The sequence below is a fragment of the Eutrema salsugineum genome, unplaced genomic scaffold, assembly GCF_000478725.1.
Source record: "Eutrema salsugineum unplaced genomic scaffold, Eutsalg1_0 scaffold_18, whole genome shotgun sequence".
Classification (NCBI taxonomy): domain Eukaryota; kingdom Viridiplantae; phylum Streptophyta; class Magnoliopsida; order Brassicales; family Brassicaceae; genus Eutrema; species Eutrema salsugineum.
Genome location: NW_006256846.1, coordinates 3,618,289 through 3,636,241, shown reverse-complemented (window position 1 = coordinate 3,636,241; position 17,953 = coordinate 3,618,289). Strand labels below are relative to the sequence as shown.

The window sequence follows — 17,953 nt, the reverse complement described above, 5'->3', positions numbered from 1 at the left end:
GATGCAGCTCACGCAGCAGGCGTCTCCGACGTCTCCCGGAGGTACCTAGGTCCAGTCTACACCGACCTTGACGGTGGCGTAGATGGACCAGATATTCGGAGAGGTAAGCTTTACTTTATTTTTTCCTACTTAATCTTCAACTATAGGTGTTTTACTTATGCTTTCAATATTTTTTTTGGTTGCTCCTCGGAAGAAGGGCAGGGTTTTAGAGATGGGATCCATCCGTGATACCCCGATCGCTACTGCAACTGGTCATGTCTGGGCAGAGGATCAATTGGTTATCCGCCAGGAGCTCCACCAGATGCAGACGCAATACAAGACAAAGATCGACCAGTTGTACGGTCTCTTCGATATTCTGGGCGCCAACAACCCGTTGCTCCAGGCACAGTTGGACAGGTTGCGGGCAGCTGGAGTCCTCGGCGCATCATTTTCATCCTCTAGTAGGCAACAACTGGTGCAAATGGACGAGGAGATGTTCCACTCTCTTGGGGTTGATCCTCCTAGAGCCGGGGATCAGGCGCCGGAAAACTCCAACTGAAAAGCCGGCAAGGAACCTGCGGACCAAGACGGAGAGCAGGACGATGCGGGGATAGACGACATTAGTGTAGATTCAGGTTTTTGATAGGTTTTTTTGTAAATAATATAATTTTTGTTATTTTGAATTTTAATTAAATTTAAATATTATTTTTTTAATAATATTTTCATTTCAATTAAAATTTCAATTCAGATTAAATAATTTTTTTTTTCATTTTAACAAAATGTTGTATAATCGTCGTAATATACTTATTATTTATTTAATCCATCATCGTAAAATTGTCGTAATATAATATAAAAAATACGACCCAATTACGAAGCTATGTTCATACGACGAACATACGTCGGTATTTTATGACGGTTTTACGTCGAACAGAACAAAAAAATACGACCCAATTATTGATATGTTCATAATTTGCATCATTTAAGTTGTATATTTCATTCCAAATCATATCTTATTTCATGCATTTTAGGTCTTTAGGTGTTGTTTTAGGACTTAGGGGTTTGCATTAGGTCCAAGCGAGTCTTGCATGTTTTGGAGTGTTTACAGGTGATTTGGAAGCAGTTTGGACCTAAAAAGATGAAGTCAGGAGGAGAAATGGTGAATGAGGATTTAAAAATGGTGAAATCAGCATTTTGGAGATTCTCGGCGCTAGCCTGTACCGCGGGAAGCTTTTTCTCGGCTATTTTTATGTACCGCAGGTGGATTTCTCGGCCAAAATGCGTACCGGCTGTTAAAGTTTCTCGGCCAAAACTTTTGGGTGCAGATACATCTCCGAGATTGCGTTACCAGAAAGTCTTGCCGGCCGATTCAGTCTCCGGGGTCTTCAGCAAAGATCAAGATAATGGAGTCTAGATCTCAAAACAGTTGGAATATATGTGTTTGGAGCACCGAGCTGTAAGATACGGCCACCGGAAGACAGACCCCTCTCGCATCCGTTCTGGAGCAATCCCATACGTCTCGAAAAATCGCCTGTCCCGGGAGTCTTAACGTCCGATTCAGATTACAGGGTCTGTAGAAAAGTTGGAGATGATCAGGTCACGGATCCCAGAACCAGGGGAATCATTGGATTTGGAGTCATGAGCAGAGAGTTAAGCTCACCGGAAGGCACACCTGCCTCGCTACAGCTTCAAGACCGATCCGATGAATCACCAAGATTGCATGGGACGATGCCTTTCCAGTATGATTCATGATAACACCGTATTTTGACCACTTTTATAGATCGTTTTGAAATACTTTTTTTTTGTTTTTAATTGCTTTTAAATATTTTTATTACGTTTTTCTAGTATTTATAGTTCCAAGACTCTTTTCAGGTAACTTAGGGAAAAGTTTAACAAAATGGATAGAAAACCAGATTTCAGCTCAGAGTCAAACCGTCAGAAGTTCACCCCCGAATGAAGGCCTTCTCACCGTCTGATCCAGCTCAAATTTGGAGATCTTAAAGATGGAAGTATCAGCTTTCCAGCACACTTTACAGCTTGGCAATCCAATGGTTCAATCAAAAACTACGCGAAGAGCAAGATGTCCCGTAAACCAGCCGGCAAGCGTTTCCACCCTCGGCCAACAGACCATTCCCCGCGGTCACAACCACCGCGACCGCGGCCAGCCACCCATTCCCCACAGTCACACTTATCCCGACCGCGGCCAGCTAACTCCGACTCCGAAGGCCCATTTCTGAAACCCATATCATTTCTCCAGCCTTGATTCCGGAACCCTAAACCCTAGAGATGTCTTGAGCACTATAAATACATGTTTTAGGAACCCTAATTTGTATGACCTCATATGCTCTTATTGTTTTAGAATACTTTTTAAGTTTTAGGTTTTAGGGAGAGAGAGATTTGTCTCTTGAACCCTTGTTCTTTCTTTTTCAATTTCGGTTTCTATTCTACTTTTTAATACTATGTTTTTGATTTCGTTCATCATGTCTGAGTAGTTTTATTGTTGGGATTAAGGGATTTTTGATGGGGATATATATGTTCGGTGAGGATTCCATTGGATATTGAGCCGAATCTTAGAACTTTTTCTTCTGAATTCGTTTTTACTGCATGAGAGTAGCGTCATAAACTACAATCTGATCCAGATGCTTGGTGACATGACAGTGTTCATCCGGTGTCAGATCTAGTTTGGGAGAGCAAAACAAACATATGAGTGGAAACCTACCTATGGGCGATTTGTGAATGCTGACGAGTCTTAAACATAATGCATCTCTTCTTTTCCAGGGCCAGAGTGGAAACCTACTGGTCATGGTTGAGAGAGATAGTTGTCTATGATCATGACAGTGGCGTATTCATACGTCCGTGACTCCATTTCAAAAAGTTTAAGCTAAGATCTTATCAAATTTACTCTCTAGCAATGTTTTGAATCGTTCATACCCCTTTGAAAACTTCCATGAACCCCAGCGCCTCTTTTCTTATAGATTTACACCAATTTTCATTCAAGCTTTAGTCTAGTTTATTTACTCTTTCAATCGATTTTCATTCAAGCAATTAGGTTAGCCGTTTTTCCCGTTTTCACTCGATTTCGTTAAGTTTAGTTATTAGGTCATTTTAATTCCCGTAGTTTCTCTTTAAAATTCGTTTTTACGTTTTAAACACACCACCAAAACCCTCACAAAACTCACCTGGTTCTAGACTTCCTTACTTCATATTTCTTTCGAAGGCTTTTGCAGGAAATATCCCTGTGGATTTGATCCCTAAGTACTACAATCGATCAGCTGTGCACTTGCGGCTATTGATTTCATTTAGGGTAAAACTTGACACCCTCACACCACTCCGCATCAATTCACTTGCCGGGGTCTTCATCAAGATTTGAGTTCATTGAGTGCTCATTCCAAAACATCTGAGATCATCCGGTTTGGAGCTATGTGCTGAAAGATATCGTCTCCGGAGTGAACACTGGTCCAAGAGCTTCCTTTTGATCGTTTCAATGCACTTCAGAGATGAGCTGTCCAGGGAACCTTCCACTTCCCAAGCGCCGAAGGTTCCTTCACCAAAGTTTCAGAAGTTGAGTGCCCTTTCCACTGCAGCTGGAATCAAGACGTTTGGATCTATATCCTGGAAGGTACGCACCCCCAAATGCGAAGTGGTCCAAGGAGATTTGAAGTCTGCGAGATGGTTTTGCGACTTGGATAACTCGCAGCGCTTAAAGGATAAATTCTGGGAATTGAGCTGCGTGTTGAGATGTGCGATTAAGGTAACACTGGATGAGGTCAAAGGTTCCCGAGCAGGAAAAATGCTAAGTCCACAAATGTGCGACTTGAGCATGCGAGTTGGCCGAGTAGTGAACTGAACCGCAGGAACACTCACTGTTTTCACCGAGTTGGGCATGCGACTTGGGAGTGAAGTGGACCAACTCGCACCCATACTTGAAGTCCTATGCTACATGGTTGTGCAAGTTAGGGATCAAAGGGGACTGAATCGCACAAGGACTCTCGGTTAACACCGAGAGAGGAATGCGGCCTGGCTTACATGGTTTTATCTCGCTGAAGCCTCTTTCTAGACCTGTGCGAGTTGGGCATGCGACTTGGGACTAAAGGAGAACCAACTCGCAAAAATATTCTCCCCAAAATTCGTCTTGGTCATGCGAGTTGAAGTGAAGAAAGACCAAATCGCATGAAGACTCGCGGTTTAAACCTAGATGGACATGCGGCTGAGGCTGAAGGACTTAAGGCTCACAAAACTGTTTCTGTGGCTGTGCGACTTGGGCATGCGACGTGGGAAGCACCTGACCAACTCGCATACTCGTCATTTTATCCATCAAAGCCGGGTCAGGACCCGGTTTGTTCCGGGCTGACCCGGTTCGTTGTAAGACCTATATATAGTTTTTTAAGGTTTTACCCTAAGGACTTAAGCTTTATTCCTTTTGTTTCTTGCCTCTTTTGTGAAAGAGTCCCTTTTTAGAAGAGTAATATCGATTTTTAAGGGTTCTAATCAAGAGAGTTTGAGAGATCTTTGTGTTGAAAGCTGCAAATCCATCATTATCCATCTTCTCCATCTACATTTCTCATCATTAATCATGCCAATCTTCTCAACTTGCAAAGGTTTAAGAGAGATTAGTATGATTAGTGAGTAGTCATCTTAATGAGGTTCTATATGTGTAGGTTAGGGTGCTAAAGTGTTAGATTAGGAGTGCTTAAGGCTAGATTCATTGATTCATCTCTCTAAACAGCTGTTCTCTAGGCTAGATCCTTGAATATCACTTGAGATCTAAATTCTGGGAATTTCATGCACCAAAAGTGTTTGGTGAAATTCCTGAAAGAGCTGTATTAGAGGTTTAAGCATTTGCTGCATGATGATGTATTGTTATTTGCTTTAGTGATCTTTTAGAACTCTTTATTAATGCTCACTGATTCATGTTTCACAAATGATGATTTGGTTTGAAAATGGATTAGTGTAAGGGTTAGTTCCTTCATGAGAGGATTAATCTAGATTAGAGTTCTTAATCATTTGAATCATGTCCCATCATTGTCATCAGCATTCCTTGTTTAGCACCAAAGCACCCTAGCCAACTATCATGTCTAGAATCTCATGCTCCCATCATTTCATATCATCTCATCTTGTTTAGTTGTCATTGCTTGCCTGTTTATTTGATCATTAATCTTTGTTTTAGTTTCAATCTTGTTTTAGGCATTAGTCACAAACAATCTTCACCATTTGCTTGAATTAAGAAACTATCTTATATTCTAGTGTCTACCACACATTGGACTGATAAACCCTTTATACTGCAACAGCTAAGGGATTGATAACCCCTATTTTAGAGCCTAAAAACCTATAGTTATCAATTGGCGCCGTTGCCAAAGTGTGCTAGCATTAGTCTTAGATACTTTCTTGAGATCAAGTGCTTTGTTTTTTTTTATGATTACTTTCAAGCCCTGTTTTTGCTTTCAGGTGTATGAACACCAGGTCCAGGTCAAGAAGTTGTGGTCCACTTTTCCCTCTCAACGAAAACATCAATCTTTTGGTTCCAAGAAGGAGAAGGGATAGACGTGGAAGACAGACTGATCAGGCTGATATGGAAGATCAGAGACAGCATTTGGTTGACATTGAGCCGCAGGTTCAAGAGGGGCAACAGGCTCAGGTGCAGCATGGTAATGGAGCTGGTAATGGAGCTGGTGATGGAGCTGGTCAAGGGTTCCATCAGGGTAATGTTCATCAGGAACGGGTTCATCAACAGCAAGCTTATATCCACCAGGGACAAGCTCCAGCTCATCAGCAAAGGCACCAGGCCAATGTACAGCAAAGACAACAAGCTCACCACCAACAGCCCTTCCAAAACCAACCAAGGAGATATGAGCAGCCACAGGTCTATGTTGGAGAGAATGACAGGGCCAATGCTCATCAGTATGGAGCAGGAATTCAAGCACCACAGCAAAACAACAATTTTGAAGTGAAGGCATGCTTACTGAATATGGTCCAAAACTCCAAGTTCCATGGATTAGCAATGGAAGATCCCTTGGAACACTTGATCAATTTGATAAAGTTTGTGACTTGACAAAGATAAATGGAGTATCTGAGGACAGTTTCAAACTCAGATTATTCCCCTTCAGTCTTGGTGACAAAGCTCACCAATGGGAGAAGAATCTCCCAAGAGGCTCCATTCAGACCTGGGAGCAATGCAAGCAGGCATTTCTGTCTAAGTTCTTCTCAACTTCCAGAACAGCAAAACTAAGAAACAAAATCTCCAGCTTCACTCAACATAGCAATGAATGTTTTGGTGAAGCATATGAGAGATTTAAGAGCTACACCAACCAGTGCCCACACCATGGGTTTACTGAAGCTTCTCTTCTCAGCACACTTTATAGAGGGGCTCTTCCCAAGATTAGGAACCAGCTGGATACTGTCTCCAATGGAAACTTTCTGGGGAAGGAGATTCATGCTGCTTTAGAGCTGGTTGAGAACTTAGCAATGAGCAATGATACATATGGAGAAGACTTTGATAGAGCCAATAGGAGTGAGAGTTGAAGCAGGGATCAACGTTATGAGAAGGACTTTAAAACACTGGAAAGAAAGCTGGACAAGGTGTTATTGGCCACTCAAAAGCCAATGCACTTTGTAGGAGAGTTTGAGGAACCTTCTCAATGCTTTGAGAACATCAGTGAAGAGGGTCTTACTTAGGAAGAGCTAAACTATATTGGGAATCAGAGGTTTCAAAGATATCAGTATGCCAATGCCAATCAGAACCTCTCTTACAGGAATCCCAATGTAGCCAACCCACAAGACCAAGTCTATCCTACCTCTCAAGCTCCACAGAATTTTGTTCCCAAGAACAACCTTCAAGGGTCTTTTCAACCAAAGAATCAGTTTGCTCAGAATCAGGGTTGCAGTCAGCATCAGCAACCACTTCAGAGTTCTGGTTTCAGTTTACAGCAGCAGCCAAAGGCACCACCAGGGTTTGGTCCACCACAGTTCCAGCAGCAGGCGCCGGTTCAGCATCAGTTTCAGTCAGCACCTGCTCACCAGCATCCACAGATGGGGTCAGATATGGTTGGGATTCTACAATAGCTCTTCAGGGTCAACAAGTGTTTGCAAGCCAGTATGCATCCATGCAGCAGGACATCAAGGAATTGAAGCAAAATCAGGCCTCTAGCTCAAGGAACCAAGGCCAACTCCCTGGTAAGCTTGAACCAAACCCCAAGGAGTATGCTAAAGCCATTACAATGAGAAGTGGCAAAGAGATACCTGGTATTGAGCACAACAATGTGATCATTGAGAACAATGATCAAACTGAGGGGGAGGCAACCTTAAAAGATGATCAAGTTGCTGAAAGATCAATGAAAGAAAAGGGTAAAGAGGTGGAAAAGGAACCTGAACCAGAAAAGCTATATGTTCCACCACCTCCATACCAGCCCAAGCTCCCATTTCCAGGGAGATTCAAGAAGCAGCTTGTAGACAAGGCAAGAGCTGTATTTGAGAAGGCTCTCAATGACACACCACTCACAATGCCTCTCATTGAAGCATTCCTAATGATGCCAAAGCTGGGTAAGTTCTTAAAAGATGCTATTCTGAACAAGACTAAAGAACTTCAAGGTATGGTGGTATTGAGCCATGAGTGCAGTGCCATTATTCAGAGAAAGTCAATTCCAAGGAAGTTAACTAATCCAGGGAGCTTCACACTCCCATGTGCTATAGGTCCTCTGATGTTTGCTGGTTGTCTCTGTGACTTGGGTGCATCAGTAAGCTTAATGCCTTTCTCCATTGCCAGAAAGCTGGGCTTTAGAACTTTTAAGCCAGCAAGAATCTCCCTTGTCCTTGCTGATAGATCTGTGAGGTTACTTGTTGGAATGCTAGAGGATCTGCCAGTAAAGATAGGTGGTTTTGAAGTGCCTACAGACTTTGTGGTGCTAGAGATGGATGAGGAACCAGTTGACCCTCTTATTTTGGGCAGGCCATTCTTGGCCACAGAAGGAGAAATTATTGATGTGAGAGGTGACATCGTTGAGCTTCAACTTGGTTCTGAAAGGCTGAAATTTGATGTTAATGAAATGATGAAGAAGCCCACCATATAAGGACAATGTTTCTATGTAGAGACTGTTAGAATATTTAGAGACTAAGCGGAATAAAGAGATTTGAGAGAGTGTGCAAAAGAGATGAGAGAAAGAGTTCCCAAAGTAGTGTGTTTATTCATTCTCGTCTTTGACACATATATAGAGGAGACAGAATAGAAACTAGGTTTAGCTAAGCTACAATACAAAAGAAAGTGGTTAGAGACATAAGGAAACATGTGAGTCTTGAGCATGGATCCCGAGAGATAGTGACAGCTCCAACGGTCACAAGACCAAGTGTAAACGACGCCAAGGGGGGACCATTGTACGGACACCAACTCTCTTCTTCCTTAAACATCACACGTGATCCCTTGAGCCTTCTCTCCTTATTAAAGGCTAACACCGATTCAAGCCCTAAAGCATAGAACCTTTCTTGACCAATACTCCCCCTCAAGCTTAGCCATCGAAGTTGTTTAGATTGCTAAGCTTGAAGACCCATGAGCACCACCTCATTAAAAACCTTAACAAGGAAAACCTCATGGGACAAAACCTTGTTAAGGGAAAAAGAGTGTGATGTCCATGGATCAAGGACTATGATCAAGGGCGACTAAGGTCCACAAGTCCTAGCTTGCTAAAGAGATTGTTGCAAACTTTAAGACTTGCGGCCTTAGTGAAAATATCAGCCAACTGGTCTTCACTTCTTGTGTAACACGGTAACACCACACCTTCCTCAATCTTCTCACGGACCTTGTGGCAATCTATTTCAATAGACTTTGTTCTCTCATGAAACACCGAGTTTGTTGCAATGTGTATAGCAGCTTGGTTATCACAATGCATTGTAATCGGACCTTCTTGCTCAATGCCAAGGTCTTTAAGGAGCGCCTTAAGCCAGGTTAATTCACTTGTAAGCTTCCTCATTGCCCTATATTCAGCTTCTGCGGTTGAGCATGAGACCACCTTTTGCTTCTTAGTCTTCCAGGTTACAAGATTTCCACCAATGAAAGTACAATACCCACTTGTTGACTTTCTATCAACACGATCACCAGCCCAATCTGAGTCGCAATATCCCACAATCTCTGTATTATTGTTCTTTCCCATCCAAATGCCTTGTCCTGGACTCCCTTTGAGGTATCTGAGAATTCTTTCCACCATACCCCAATGATACACTGTCGGAGCTTGCATATGTTGGCTTACTTGATTCACGGCGAAGCAGAGATCTGGCCTTGTGAGAGTGAGATAGATCAGTTTGCCAACAAGTCGTCGATACCTAAATACATCCTTGAAGGCTTCATCTGATTTCTCCCCCTTTCGATTGACTTTGTAGCCCTCTTCAAGCGGCGTTTTGGCTGGTTTAGCTCCAAGTTTTCCTGTCTCTTTGAGAAGATCAACTGTGTATTTCCTCTGAGACAGAAAGAGACCCTCAAGAGACCTACACACCTCAATGCCAAGGAAATACTTGAGCTCGCCGAGGTCTTTAATGTCGAATACCGAGTTAAGAAAGGCTTTTGTAGACTGAATTCCCTCCTTGTCATCTCCAGAAATGATAAGATCGTCTACATAAACAAGAACAACCACCAGACCTTGAGAACTTTGGAGGGTAAACAAAGTATGATCCGAGTGAGACTTCTTGAACCCCTTTTCCATCAGAGTGGTACTAAGCTTGTTATACCAGGCTCTTGGAGATTGTTTCAATCCATATATAGCTTTCCTCAATCTCAAAACGTTACCGGGTGCAACAATATCCTCTAAGCCTGGAGGAGGGGTCATATACACTTCTTCCTGAAGTTCCCCTTGAAGGAATGCATTTTTCACATCCATTTGCCACAGATCCCACGAGAGATTAGTAGCGAGTGAGAGGACTACTCTTACAGTATGGAGCTTGGCAACCGGAGCAAACGTGTCTGTATAATCTTCTCCAAAGGTCTGAGTAAACCCTCTTGCAACCAACCGAGCCTTGTATCTCTCAATTTCACCGTTACTCTTATACTTGATAGTGAAAACCCACTTTGAGCTCACAGCTCGCTTCCCTGGTGGTAACTCGGCTTCATCCCAAGTATGGTTGCGCTCCATAGCTCCTCTCTCGTCACCTATAGCTTCAATCCACTCCTTCTTGTCTTTAGCTTCTTCATAGCTTTGAGGAATTTCGTGTTCCTCAATTTTTCCCATGAACGCTTGATGATCAGAGGGCAACAAGGCAAGAGAACAAACAGCCTGAATTGGATGAGCTACAGCTTGACTATTGTAGTAGACTCTGGTGTTCTTGCTGAGCCTAGTACTTCTTCTTAATGGCTGAACAGGTTCCTCTACAATACAATTAGATGGATCCTTGATGAGCCTAGTACTTCTTCTTAATGGCTGAACAGGTTCCTCTACAACCGCCTCTCCTTGTTCTTGTGGGACTGATTCCTCTGCCTCCACTTCTAAGTCATCTGGAGTTGGCTCTTGACTCTGCTCCTCTTCTTGATTTACTTCTGAACTCAATGGTACCGGCTCAGCTTCTTCTTGAGTCCTTGTAGGAACCGGCTTATGCACTTGCTTGGGCAGGACTGGGTTCCCAAGGTGATCCAGCAAGAACCGCAGACTGGTAGCGAGATCTGATGGGGAGCTTGACAGGTCTTTGAGACTCTCCCAATTCTTCTTGCCATAGTATCCCTGGTTCTCAAGAAATTTGACCTCCCTGGACACATAAGTGCGGCTATTAACAGGATCATAGCACTTGTACCCCTTCTGAGTTGTTGAATACCCAAGGAATATACACTTTATGCTTTTGGCCTCAAGTTTGTTTCTCTGTTCACCTGGAACAAACACAAAACAAACACACCCAAAAACACGTAAGTGATCTAATGAGGGTTTAGTTTTGTTAAGTACCTCAAATGGTGATGAGTCTTGTAAGACTTTTGTTGGGGTCCGGTTAATGAGATAGCATGCGGCTAAGACAGCATCTCCCCAAAAACGTTTAGGCACATTTGTATGGAACATCATCGACCTGGCCACCTCCATTAAATGTCTATTCTTCCTCTCAGCAACTCCATTTTGTTGTGGAGTGTAAGGGCAACTGGTTTGGTGTAAGATGCCATGCTTTGCTAGATGTTCTTTGAATCTTTGACTTGTATACTCACCGCCATTATCTGATCTAAGAATTTTAATCTTGGCATTAAAATGATTAGTCACATAATTTTGAAAGTTTGTGAATGCTTCAAATACACAGTTTTTAGAGGGAAGTAAAGTTATCCAGGTATATTTTGATTTTTCATCAATGAAGGTCACAAAGTATTTATTACTATCCCTAGACATGCAAGGTGAAGTCCACACATCAGAATGAACCAAGTCAAAGCAATGTTCATAAATAGTAGATGATTTAGGGAAAATAACTCGACAATGTTTACCAAGAATACAAGATTCACAACTTGTGTGATCAAAAGCAACATCAGGTAACATTAATTCAAGAGCACGCGAGTGAGGGTGACCTAATCTAGCATGCCAAATAGAGTTCAAACTTGCAGAAAAACATGAATTAAAAGAGAAAGCATTTGAGTCGCTTGGTGAAGAATCCTCGAGAACATATAGATCATCTTTGGTTCCCCCTTTTCCAAGTACCTTCCCATTCTTAATATCCTGAAAGTGAACATCATTAGGACCAAATATCGCATAACAGTCTAAGTCCTTGGTAGCTCTACTAACCGATAATAAGTTAGAAGTGAACTTAGGCACAAACAATGCTTTACTATCTTTATCAAATAACTTTAGGTTACCAGTTCCTTCTATGGGAATTCCATCACCATTAGCTATCACAACATTTCCTAAAGCCGGTTTTATGTTGTTTAACAGTTCAGGGTTACTAATCATATGATGAGATGCACCTGAATCGACAACTAAAGCGGTTTTAGGTTTATTAGAGAAGAAGGTGATACCAGACTGTTTTGCGGCTAAGGCTTTGATAAGAGCCTCAAGGTCGGTCTTTCTCACAAACTCAGTCGAGACATTCATGGCACCATCTCCACCTTGTGTCAATGCACCGGCTCCTTCTTGAGCAAAGCTAGCTCTTGCATCCTTGAACTTGCTCGGCTTCAGGTGGGGATGAAGAATCCAACATTTATCTTTGATGTGACCCTTCTTCTTGCAATGGTCACAGATCCATGGCTTCCTGTCATCGGGTTTAAAGACACCTTTGTTGGCCGAGATGAGCTCTTGCTTCTTGAAGAGACCAATAGAACCTTGCTCCTTTTGGATACTTGCACAAACGTCTTCAAGGCTTGGGAGCTTATCCTCTCTCAAAATGTGCTTGATGAGGTCGTTGAAGATGGGGTTTAGCGTGAGAAGAAGTCCAAAGACTTTGTCTTGCTCTCGCCTTTCATTGAGAACTTTAGGATCCAAAGTGCTCGGCCTCAGCATCTCTAGCTCAGCCCACAAAGATCTGAACTTCCCAAAGTGAGCTTTGAACTCCATGTCTTCCTGGCTCAGGTCATTAATCGCCTTCTTGACTTCAAAGACTCTGCTCAGGTTTGTATCATTACCGAACACATTCTTGAGAGTTTCCCACAGAGATTTTGCTGTCTCACAGTAGGAGTAAGCTTCAAGAATCGTCGGCTCAAGGGAGTTTTGAATGATGCCAAGCACGGTCTGGTCTTCTTGGAACCATTTTGCTTCCACAGCTTTGGCTTCTTCATCCTTCTTTCCGTCTTTGGTGGCGTCTTCTTCGGGAATCTGTTCTTCTAAGACGTGATTCCAAAGCCCTCGTCCACACAACGCCGTCTTTGTGGTTCTAGACCACAACAAGTAGTTTCCTCCTTTGAGGATAACAGGAATCACCACCGGTTTTGAGATCTCGGTGTTTGCATCGTTTGAACTCATTTTGTTCTTGAGGGGTTTTGAGAAACAAGAGAATAAGAGATGAGCGAACTAGAGAATGAGAGATTTAGAGAATAAGGTTTAAAGAATAGAGAAAAGAAACTCAGGAAATCGGAACCAATCGCTCTGATACCATGTTAGAATATTTAGAGACTAAGCGGAATAAAGAGATTTGAGAGAGTGTGCAAAAGAGATGAGAGAAAGAGTTCCCAAAGTAGTGTGTTTATTCATTCTCGTCTTTGACACATATATAGAGGAGACAGAATAGAAACTAGGTTTAGCTAAGCTACAATACAAAAGAAAGTGGTTAGAGACATAAGGAAACATGTGAGTCTTGAGCATGGATCCCGAGAGATAGTGACAGCTCCAACGGTCACAAGACCAAGTGTAAACGACGCGCCAAGGGGGGACCATTGTACGGACACCAACTCTCTTCTTCCTTAAACATCACACGTGATCCCTTGAGCCTTCTCTCCTTATTAAAGGCTAACACCGATTCAAGCCCTAAAGCATAGAACCTTTCTTGACCAATAGAGACCATGGATCAGCTGGCTGATGAGTTGCTTGAGGAACTGAATACTGATGATCCTCTTCAAGTTGTTTTGACCAAAGAACAAGGAGACCATGGGTTCTTAGCAGAGGAGAGTGAAGGATACCAGCTGTATTTGGACAATGCAAGAGAACTTGATCCTGAGGAAAGGTTTTTAGAACTGGAACAAGGTGGCCCTGAGGTCTTGGATATCAGAGGCTCAAACTCAAGCCAAGGAGCAGTTCAAGCAGTCATGGCCGAGGGTTCTAAAGTGGAGGAGCATGCTGGGCCGTATGAGCAAGACAGCTTCAGTGCTGATTGGGATGAGTCTAAGGCACCTCAGCTGGAACTCAAACCTCTTCCCAAGGGGCTCATGTATGCTTTCTTAGGTCTCAATGAGTCTTATCCTGTCATTATCAATGATATGCTGTTAGAGGACCAAGAGCATAGGTTGTTAGAAGAGTTGAGGAAACATAGGAGAGCCATTGGGTACTCTCTGGATGACATAAAGGGTATCTTACCCTCCCTATGCACTCATAGGATTCACTTAGAAGAAGAGTCTATGTCATCCATAGAGCACCAAAGGCGTCTCAATCCCAACTTAAAAAGGTAGTGAAGAAAGAGATTCTCAAACTCCTAGAGGCTGGAATAATTTATCCAATCTCAAACTCTAGATGGGTTTCACCAGTACATGTGCTGCCCAAAAATGGGGGAATGACAGTAATAAAAAATTAGAAGGATGAGCTGATTGCTACTAGGACTATAACTGGACATAGGATGTGTATAGATTATATAAAGCTCAATGCAGCATCTAGGAAATACCATTTTCCTTTGCCTTTTATTGACCAAATGCTAGAGAGGCTTGCAAACCATCCCTTCTTTTGTTTTCTAGATGGTTACTTTGGATTCTCTCAAATCCCCATAGATCCAAGAGACCACGAGAAGACCACATTCACCTGTCCTTATGGGACATTTTTTTATAGGTGCATGCCATTTGGGCTGTGCAATGCTCCTGCTACTTTCCAGCGTTGCATGATGTCTATCTGTTCAGATCTGATTGAGGAGAAAGTAGAGGTTTTCATGGATGACTTCTTAGTCTATGGACACTCTTTCTCCTCTTATTTGTCTAATCTTTCTCAGGTCCTGGATAGATGTGAGGAGCACAGCTTGGTGTTAAACTGGGAAAAATGCCACTTCATGGTCCAAGAGGGAATACTGTTGGGGCACAAGGTCTCAGAAGCTGGAATAGAAGTGGACAGAGCAAAGGTGGAAGTGATGGTGAATCTGCATGCTCCAAACTCATTCAAAGGGATAAGAAGTTTCCTTGGGCATGCAGGGTTTTACAGAAGATTCATCAACGACTTTTCAAGAATAGCTAGGCCTCTGACTAGGCTGTTGTGCAAAGAGGTTGAATTTGTCTTTGATGCTGAGTGTGAGGATGCTTTCAAGAAGATCAAGGAGGCATTGATCAGTGCACCAATTGTCCAGGCCCCTGATTGGTCATTACCCTTTGAGGTTATGACTGATGCTTCAGACTATGCAGTTGGAGCTGTACTTAGCCAGAGGAAGGACAGAAAACTTCATGTGATCTACTATGCCAGTAGGACCCTTGATTCTGCTCAAGAAAAGTATGCAACCACGGAAAAGGAAATGCTGGCAATAGTTTTTGCATTTGATAAATTCAGAAGCTACCTGGTGGGATCAAAAGTCATTGTTAACACTGATCATGCAGCCCTCAGATATCTAATGACCAAGAAGGATGCCAAGCCTAGACTCTTGAGATGGGTCCTCTTACTTCAAGAGTTTGATATGGAGGTACAAGACAACAAGGGTATAGAGAATGGAGCTGCAGACCATCTCTCTAGGTTAAGAGTGGATTCTGAAGTCCCTCTTAATGACTCTCTCCCTGAGGAATCATTGATGGTGATTAAATCTTACTTGATGTTTGAAGAAGTGGATATCATCCAAGAGAAGAGAATGCCCTGGTTTGCTGACATTGTGAACTTTCTTGTTTGTGGAGTTGAACCACCAGAACTTGATGCTTACCACAGAAAGAAGTTCTTCAAAGATGTCCAAAGATACCATTGGGATGAACCTTACCTGTATGTCCTGAACAAAGATCAGCTGTATAAAAGGTGTCTTGCTGAAGAGGAGATGCAACCTGTGTTGCAAGAGTGCCATGGATCAGCTTTTGGGGATCACATGGGAGCATTCAAGAAGGTGGCCAAGGTTCTTCAGAGTGGGTTTTGGTGGCCTACTATGTTCAAGGATGCTCAGAGGGTTGTTTCAGCATGTGATACCTGTCAGAGGCATGTGAACATTTCAAAGAGGAGTGAGATGCCTCAAAATCCAATATTTGAGGTTGAAGTTTTTGATTGTTGGGGAGTGGACTTTATGGGGCCATTCATCTCATGTTATGGGAATCAGTACATATTAGTGGCTGTGGACTATGTGTCCAAATGGGTTGAGGCTATTGCTTCCCCTACCAATGATTCCAAGGTGGTGGTTAGGTTGTTCAAGAACATAATCTTCCCAAGATTTGGAGTACCAAAGGTTGTTATTTCTGATGGAGGGTCTTATTTTGTGAACAAAACCTTGGAGGGATTGCTGAGGAAGCATGGAGTGAAACATAAGGTAGCTACTCCTTATCATCCTCAAACTAGTCCAGGTTGAAGTGTCTAATAGACAAATTAAGGCCATTCTTGAGAGGACTGTTAGCTCAAGCAGAAAAGATTGGAGCAAAATGCTGGATGATGCATTGTGGGCTTATAGAACAGCCTTTAAAACTCCAATTGGGACATCTTCTTTGAATCTGCTATATGGGAAGAGCTGCCACCTTCCTGTTGAGTTGGAGTACAAGGCATTATGGGCTGTGAAGTTGCTGAACTTTGATATCAAAACAGTTCAAGAGAAAAGAATAATTCAACTCCATGAGCTTGAAGAGATCAGGTTGGGGGCCTTGAGAGCTCCAAGATCTATAAAGAAAAGACCAAGGCTCTACATGATCAAAATATTTTGAAAAGGGTGTTCAAGAAAGGTGACTTGGTGTTGCTGTTCAACTCTACGCTTAAGTTATTTCCTGGAAAACTTAAGTCTAGATGGTCTGGTCCCTTTAAGATTCTTGAGGTTAGGCCATATGGAGCTGTTGTGTTAGAAGGTAAAGATGGTCAAGAGTTTGTGGTAAATTGTCAGAGGATCAAGCACTACCTAGTCTCACAAAGGAAGGAGGAAGCTACATCAATTCCCCTTCTTGATCCACCATCAGCATAAACTTGGTATCAAAGTCAAACTTAGAGACTTTAAACAAAGCGCTCTTGAGAGACACCCCAAGCTTATCCTTGTACATAGTTCTTTTGATATTTTCTTTTCTTTCTTTTTATGTTTTAGAATCTTTTGATGGGTTTTGTGAGTTGATCTCCGGTTCCAGGTGATTTTTAGAGGCTGTGGCTCAGGGACAGAGTGGAATGGAGCATGTGAGAAAGCTGAAAAGAGGGTCTAAGGCGTGAAAACTGATGAACGCCGGTGTGCTACTTGGGTGTGCAGTCCACTTACCTAGCAGCAGGAGATTTGAGCACGAAAAAAAATGCTAAGTGTTGGGACTGCGAGTTAGGTATACGAGATGGATGCCAGAAGAGCCCAGGCCGCACTTATACACACACTTTACACCAACCTGGTGCTGCAAAACAGGCCAAGCCACATGACCATTCGCATTTCACTCTGAGTTGGTCATGGAGATGGTTAGAGAAGGTCCCAAGTTGCACCTAAAGCACAAGATGCAAAAACGTCTAAGTGTCAGAATGTGCGACCTGGGCATGCGGCTTGAAGAATAGAGGAACAGGCCGCAGAAACATTCGCTAAAGACACCAGGATGGGCCTGCGAGTTGATACAAAAGAATCCCAGGCCGCACCAAATAGAGACCTGGTCATGCGAGTTAGATGCAAGAAATCTTCAACCAAATAGAGACCAGGCCGCAGAGGAACTCACAAATTACACCGGGTTAGTTATGTGGCCTAGCTCGATATCCTCCCAGGTCGCACAGCAGGAAAAGAGGCCGAGGTGTCTAAGTATTAGAACGTTTGAGATGGGCGTGCGGCTCGGATAAAAAGAAGACCAGGCCGCAGTAACATTCGCATTTTACACCGACCTGGTCATGCGGGATGGTCCGAGAGCAGTCCAGGCCGCACACCAGGAGAAAGAACATGTGGCGTTCAAGTGTTACAAAAATATGCGAGACAGGCCTGCGGGTCAGACTAAGAAGGTCCCAGGTCGTACGAACATTCGCCGTATACACCGGCCAGGGAATGTGTGGTGGTTCAAGGAGGACACCAGGTCGCACATTGAGAAGAAAAAAAAAATCATTCAAGTGTCAAACTGTGCGACCTGAGCGTGCGAGATGGTTCGGAGTTTGCCCAGGCCGCACATTAACTCGCTGAATACACCGACTGGGACGTGCGGGACAGTCCAACAGGGAGCCAGGCCGCACACTCAGGAGAAGCGAACAGATTGTCCAAGTGTCAGAACGTGCGACCTAGTCATGCGAGTTAGATGCAAGAAAGCCAG

General features: G+C 43.1%; 1 non-coding gene across 1 annotated transcript; it reads right to left on the bottom strand.

The window, feature by feature from the left end:
• Window positions 1–6,195: 6,195 nt before the first annotated feature.
• Window positions 6,196–6,302, bottom strand: LOC112087408. Its single transcript, XR_002900090.1, has one exon. It is a non-coding gene; the product is annotated as a small nucleolar RNA R71 (small nucleolar RNA).
• Between the last annotated feature and the right edge of the window lie 11,651 nt (window positions 6,303–17,953).